The sequence below is a fragment of the Lepeophtheirus salmonis genome, chromosome 2, assembly GCF_016086655.4.
Source record: "Lepeophtheirus salmonis chromosome 2, UVic_Lsal_1.4, whole genome shotgun sequence".
In the NCBI taxonomy this organism is placed as follows: Eukaryota; Metazoa; Arthropoda; class Copepoda; order Siphonostomatoida; family Caligidae; genus Lepeophtheirus; species Lepeophtheirus salmonis.
The window spans coordinates 21,265,578-21,273,537 of NC_052132.2; the positions used below are offsets into that span (position 1 = coordinate 21,265,578).

At 31.2% G+C, this 7,960-nt stretch overlaps 1 long non-coding RNA gene across 1 annotated transcript; it reads left to right on the plus strand.

Moving 5' to 3' along the window:
* Window positions 1-285: 285 nt before the first annotated feature.
* On the plus strand, window positions 286-978 carry LOC121132166 (uncharacterized). Its single transcript, XR_005869248.2, has 2 exons — window positions 286-428; window positions 512-978. It is a non-coding gene; the product is annotated as an uncharacterized lncRNA (long non-coding RNA).
* The last annotated feature ends 6,982 nt before the right edge of the window (window positions 979-7,960 follow it).

Below are 7,960 nucleotides of genomic sequence, written 5' to 3' on the forward strand. Positions count from 1 at the left end.
GTTGTTTTTTGTAGAAAAATATTTTGGCGACAATTTAATCCCCGCTCCCTGTACATAAAATTTGTTAAAATATTCCAAAAAATTAAGATTTGATGGAGATAATTGACTATTTTTGATGTAGCTTTTCTTCTGATTTCAGTCATGACACTATTTTAAATTTTTATTCGTGAAGAACGAAGTAATTTTATTTTTTCGATAGAAAATAATTATATTTAATTCAATGATTGTTTTTTCCTGGTTATGTAGCATGTCTAATGTTCATTTTTTTTTTTTTCACATTATGAGAAAAAAAGAAGAATAAAAAGAAAAAGGAGTTAAGAAAGAGAAAAATTACTTATCGTTAATTTAGAAATAGAAATAAACAACTAGAGCTTGGATGAAGCATTTGAACTCCCATTGACTTATGAATTAGAAAAAGATACTAAAGAGTATGCTTTCAATAATAATCGGGTGTAATCTACCTTCGCCCGTTTCTATTAATAATTGAAGTATTTTTTTTTTTTTTTTTCAGATGTGGATTTCATTGACATTGATCAGCAACACGGTATGCACATCGAATATTCCTTTGTCCAACTACAGGAATGTCATGTATCACTAGATATATATTAATATATTTGTGATAATGGAAATGTCAGGATCAGCAATAATGTTCCCTTCTGCATATCAGCACTTTCTACCTAGATACAGTTAACATCAAAAAATAATGTAATGTTAGGAAATTACTTTATTTTTCAACATAGAAGTAAAAGTTTCAATTTGTATGCAAAAATATGTATATATATACATATATATTGGACATCCATTGTACTAACAACAGCCATTATTCCTATAAGATATTCAAGGCCCTCGACAGTCATCCTGCCTCAAGGATGCACGGGAAAAACAAAAAATAACTTTACCCAACAACAGAAAACTATGACATAGATGTACCAACCGATATCATTCCATTAATAATAAAAAGTTACTTGCTGAAAAAAATTCCAATAATAGATAAGTTCTTGAATGAGACAAATTAATAATTTTAAGCTATATTGAAGATTTTAAAGGCAAAAATGATATAAAGAATTACTTAAACGACAATATCAATATTTAACCATCATTAGCATCATGATTATTTGTTTTATGTGTCTACTGGGTGCATTCAAGGTGTTTATTTCGATATCAAAGACATAAATTTAAAAAATATGCCAAATTATATTATTTAAGAACAGTAATTCTAGTTCATCAATCAATAAAGAAACTTTATTTATAGAATAAAGAGGAATGTGCTTCATTGTATTTAATATTTTTTACTTTACATTTAACAATTATAATTTATAGAAATACACCATTAAACATTACCATTTAAAGTATTAAAATGTTAATTACGATTTTCTATTCAAATAAGTTTATCTTAAATTTAAATAATGAATACTTTTCAATATTCATTTTTTGGGAAATATACGAATGCCTAGAAAAAAATATATAAAATAGTTAATTAACGAAATTACAAAGATATTTAAAGAATTATCCATAGATATAGACAAATAGTTATAATTAATTGCAATTACAAATATTGTTATGATTTTAAAAATATATACGATTGAGGGGTAAAAAACGATAATATGGTTAGTGCCATCTTTATGAAATTTTGTCATTGTTATTATTTACATATGTATTTACACAATTAATATAGAGATGTTTCAATTTATTTACAATAATCAAGCATATAACAACTCCCCTTTAGATCAGTATTTGGGTTTGAGTAACGTCCAATTTCACCCGTGACAATATAAAACCGATTATTTTCACGAATAGAATCTATAATCCAAATAGAATCCCATTCCCCCTTAATAGGATTTCGAACTCTGACCTGTTGTACAACTTCAAGCATAGGTAAATCTCGAGTACCCATAGAATTCCAATCTGCTTACATTTTCTCTCCGCGATCTTAATTATGGAGTCAGACATTCTTCGATATTATGATTCATGTGCAGGAATCAAAGTTCGGAGTTTTCTTACAAATAACCACTTTGCAGGTGATAGACCCCCCTCCCCCCCACTTTGGTGTATTCCTCCACTATAGTATTGCTGATTTAAATTTATCTATGTCGACATTTCCATTTGTCCAGCATTTTTTTACTAGATCTTTCATTCCTTTAACGCCTGCTTCAGTATGTCTTTTGCTTTGGGGATAGTGTGAACTTGATTATATATGTTCAATTTTAAAATTATTACAGAATTCTTTGAATTCTATAGATTTGTATTGAGGTCCCCCATCGGTTCTCAAACGGTTTGGAATTCCAAATATCATCATGTGACCTTTTAACGCACCGACCACATTTTTTGTATTTGGAGCCTTGTGAAATTGGATCACAGAGGCCCATCCGCTGTATCGATCTACATAAACTTGGAAGTATTTCCCTCCATATTCGAAAATATCTGCTGACGTTGCTTCATATGGTCTCTTTACAAATTCCTCAATAATTGTCTAAGCAGGCTGACGATTACGAAATCGTTGACATTTTTCACAAGTATGAATTTTTTGAATAATGTCATTCTGAAAATTTGGCCAATAGTATATTGTTCTTGATCTTTCTTTCGCTCTTTGCATCCCCAAATGGGCTTTATGAAGTCATTCGAAAACTTTGGGACGAATTTTCCTTGGCACTATAATTCTACAATTGTCCAATAACATTAATCTTCGTCTAGCTTCTTTCTCAACGGATAAACGGTTCCACATTTTCTTGTAAAGATGCGATGAATGGTTCGGTCGTAACTTCCTGACGTCCTTTCCTTCTAGTAATGACTGACATACCATTATATAACCTTCGTCTTCTTCTGCTGCCGTCAAACATTTCATCTAATGCTTTGTCTTCTTTTAATATTTTATAAAAAATGGGTTTGCTTATTTTGGATCCCTCAATTTCTTCTTCCACAGGTTTCTCAATTGGAGCTTTGCTCAATGCATCTGCGATAAAATGAGTCTTCCCCTTCGTCCATTCTATATCGAAGGTGTATGGGCTAATTTTTCAATAAATCTCTGTATACGTGAGTTATTGATTGGTTCCATATCAGTTCCAATAATAATATCAATCAACGGTTTGTGATCCGTCTTGATTTTAAATTATCTTCCTAAAAGATAGATTTTGCATTTTTCGATGGCCCAAAGTATAGCAAGTAGTTCCAATTTATGAGTTGTGTATCTTGATTCAGTGTCACTTATAAATCTTGACCCGTAGAGTACCAATTCTTGACACCCTTCTTCTCCTTGCATAAGTGCATATCCTGATCCATGTAGTCTTGATGCATCGGTGATTATTGTTACTTACTTCTTTGGATCATAGTGAGTGACGATTGGTGATGTACACAACATATTTCTTCAAACACCTTTGAGTGATTAGGTAAGCATTGTAATACATTTTTGGAACTTAATAATCTCCGTAATTGACTCATAGGAAGTACAACATACTTTGAAAACTGAGTTAATTGATTTACCAAACCAAAAAAACTTCGAAGCTGTGAAATATTCTTGGGTTCAGGGAATTTAATTATTGCTTCAATTTTACACGGATCCGTTTTAACAACGTTTTTTACTATTATGAAACCCACAAATTTAACTTCTTCTCCAATTTGTATCTTATTTGGATTCAACCTGATCCCATTTTCTTCACATCTCTTTATAATTTTATCCAAGAGGTTCTTGACTTCTTCCCATGTCTCTCCATATCCCAAAATATCATCAACTACTTTATGAATATTTTTTATACAACTCATTGCAGAATCACCTCGGCGGCAATATTAATCTTCTGAAGCATTTAAACCCATTGGAGCTCTAGTGAATTGTTTTCTTACCCAACAAGTTAGAAATGTGGTTAAAGCTTTGCTTTCTTTATCCAAAGGAACTTGCCAGTAGCTTTTTGATGCATCCAGAGTAAAAAAATATATTTGCATTTGCGGAAATGGAATTTGCTACTTGATTTGTTGTAGGAAAAGGGTGATTTGGCCTATCTACAAATTTGTTCAATCCTCTATAATCCACCACAATTCTCACCTCACCCAGAGTCTTCTTTGGAACAAAATGCATCGGACTTGTCCATTCTGTTGGCTTCTCAACTGATTCAATTATTCCTTGCATCTCCATTTTTCGTAACTCAGCTAAAGTATCCTCTCCATATGTATGTGGAATTGGAAGTGTTACCAGTGTTTTAATAGGTTTATGTTCTATATTCTTTTCAAATAAATATGCATTTTCTTACCCTTCATTGGTTTTAAATCATCTTTTGTATTAAATACAAGTGGATACTTCTTTTTGATCTCTACAATATAATTTTCAAAATCGCTTGTATGTATTGAAAAAACACGATTCTGAATTTGTTTATTGATTTTAGGAAAATCCCCTGGTATCACAAATAAGTCCCTCAATAAATGTCATGACAGTAACACTTTGTCGATATTAGGAGTTACAAATCCTTCAATGTTTACCTTGTGACCTTGAAAATTGACCTTCATACTCACAGCCCCTACACATTCAAGGCTTTGATCTCCTGCTGATATAATCTTGACCATTTGACTTCGATCTATTTTCAGCTTGGATGTTTTTACAATACTAAATGGAACTAACGTCTCCTTTGCTCCAAGATCGGGTATTGCATTTACTTCAAATTTTTCACTCACAGTGTTTTGCGTTGGATTTTTATTTTAATCATTGGAGTCGGATTCCTGAATTGTGTTTCCTTAATTCCAATTGTCTGTATTTTAACAATCTCAGTCCTTTTATTTTTTTAAATCTGATTTTTACATGCTTTAAATTCTTCTTATTTTTACATTCTGATCCAAAATATCCTATTTATTGCATGAAAAACATTCCTTATTTTTTGCTGGACAACATTTTCGCGTTATCTCTGACCTCCACATCTTTGACATTTTTGCACTGACGTTGATTTTTTTTTTAATATTTCACCTTTGCTGTGTTGATATGGCTTTGAGTGAGCTCTTACTTGATATCTGCACTTTCCCATGATAAACACTTCTCACGGATATCTTGTAGAGTAGGTTTCTTCAACTTAAGTATTTCTTTTTGGAGATTCTCGTCTTGTCCTACAACAAGACGTATTCCCAAATGGTCTTCCATTGTGCAATTTTGGAGCTCTGCCTCCTGTGCTAGTGTTTTTGCTCGGTTAAATAATGAAGTAAAATTTACCTCCCTCGTTTGGATACATTTATTGAAGTCAACTCTCCGATTCAAGATGGAGTATTTTTCTTGGTAATGCCCATTAAACGCATCAAACAAGCATTAATACTTTGAATGTCCCCCATATCCAAGAACTGTTCGAGATTTCCCCGACAAGACGAAGAAAGACAGTTATCTAGATATCCTCGCTGCTCATCCAAAAGTAATTTTGAAATTAAGTTCGAAGAATAAAATCTACGGAAAGCCTTCATCCAGTTCTTGAATTCTATAAGACTATCGTTGACTTCTAGATGTTTTGGTTTTAATGAAACATCTATTCGTGTTCTTCTACTCGGCTCTTTAGTAATATATTCATATTGAAAATCATTAGTTCTATTTTTAACATTATGGTTTCATTCCAAAAATGTTTCACGATGAATTTGAATAGACTTTTTTTAATTCAACATACTTCTTGTAATTTTGAGATTCTAAAAGATCTTCTATTGATATATCCTCCCATTCTGCACACTCCTCTATGAGGTCCTTGTATTTATTTAATTTAGAGTCATCCTCACTAAGTCCATGCTCATAAACAGCTAATTTAGCTTGCATACCCTGATCTGTAATTGGGATTCATGTAACCTCACTGCTCATTTTTTTAAGACTCGCAATGGGCATTGCGATCTGATGACATCCTTGTCCAATATTCCGATGACGAGTCTTGATAGATTTGGACCATTGGTAATCCATCCTTGACTTCTTCTCCAAACATTACTATTTTTATTTAATTTATAATTAAATAAAACACAAATTCTCTGAATTTTAATTAACAAGGTTCTTCCTTTTCGACTGCACCATGTGATATATGAATAATCATTGTTATTATTTACATGTATTGACACAATTAATATAGAGATGTGTCGCTTCATTTACAATTATCAAACCTATAACAATACACAATCATGTAAATTGCATTTTTATAAATAATTTAAAGGGCTTAGACACGTATGAATAAGAAAACACATCATTGATAGAAAATAATTAAGTAATGAAATAAAAAATAAAAATAAAAACAAGTATATAAAACCACATATTTGTATTTGTATGAAGATTTCATTGCAATTAATGGGCAACAAGACCTTTGTCCTTTATTTATCCTATAAAACCATAGTTCATCTTCAGGAATGTCATGTTTTAGCCTAATTTTATTTATATGATAAAATAAATATCATTTTAAGCAATCCTCCTGTAAATAAATCAGTTACCATTTTCTATGATCCAACCTATAACATCAAGAAATACTGTTATCCAAAGAATTCCCATCTTCAGGCCTTATACTGGGACATACAATAAACACATTAACGAAAGATACAATTTTAGAACCAACAACATTACATATTCGTTGTATCAACTTAAACTTTAATATTCATACATATGTAAATATCAATATCTTCAACAATCGTCCTACTGTAAAGGATGCTAAAGAAGAACAAAGACATCATTTACATTATGATTGTAGTTACGATTATCTAATATCTTCAATATCGGTGCAATCATATGTTTAATTCAATTTTACGATAGATATTTAAACAATTTGCCAAATTTTATTACATAAGGAATTTTTCATCCACCCAATCCATAGAATACAGAAATAAATATATAATATATTAATCATTTCTATAATTATGTATGCATAAAGTAATATAGCTAATATAGTAAAATATAATTATATACCATTTAAAATTAAGGATTTGATTAGAATTTATTTACTAATTATAAAAAAAAATTAATAAATTCATTCTTACGAGTTTACAAGTGCGGCGAACAAATGGTTGATGTCATCTACATTAAACTTTTTGATTATATGATGATTGAAATATTTGATATTTTATGAAATTCTCCACAATAGTGTTAGATGTACGGTTTTGAAAATGAACACGGTTATCGAATAGCTGAAATATATATACTTTTTTATAAGTCACGAAATACTTATAACACATGATAAAATGGAAAAGTTATTCATCAAAAGTTGAAGCACATATATTAAACTACAAAACTATGAAAAAAATTACATATTATCTACCATTCCATCAAAAATATTATTGTATATGTGCAATTTAAACGTAATGGACCGTATGGGAGTGGATTTTTTGTTTCAGACTTTGATAATACTCTCCTGAGAGTTATAAACTCTCTCGTACTAGGGGTGAAACCATGATTGTCCCACAGAGGTAAATCCGGTAGATTTATAGATCTCTTTGGCACTGATGAAACATGTATTACAATTTATGGGTTCGTTTGGACCCAAAAGAGAGAGGACTGAAGATATGATAGAGGACCAAGATGTATCCATGTTCGACCATATGGCCTCTATTTCCTTGACGACTAGAATAATGTCGGTTGGTGTTATATTTGACACCCTTTTGTTGCGTTTCAACTCACAGGTTTCATTTTTATTCGTGACGGCCAAAAAATTTCAAATATTAAATTTTCTAGTAAGAAGCAAAAATGTCTTAATTTGGGAGAGGGGCTCCAGCCCAACCCCTGCGAACCCCCCTGCATAGATATTAAACGATTTTCATTATTCTAAATACCCTTCTACAGATTCAAAATGCATTACCCAGACTTCGAGATAAAAAAGTTCAAGAAAACTTGTCCAAGTCGAGGAGAGTAACATAATTTAAAAGAAGCAAGATTATCGGCTTCAAAATTAACCAACTTGTGCATCATCATTTACAGACAGTGCGTTTTCAGTGATTTTATAAATTGCAACATAATTGAAGAGCACGCCATCTTGAAGGCTCAGAG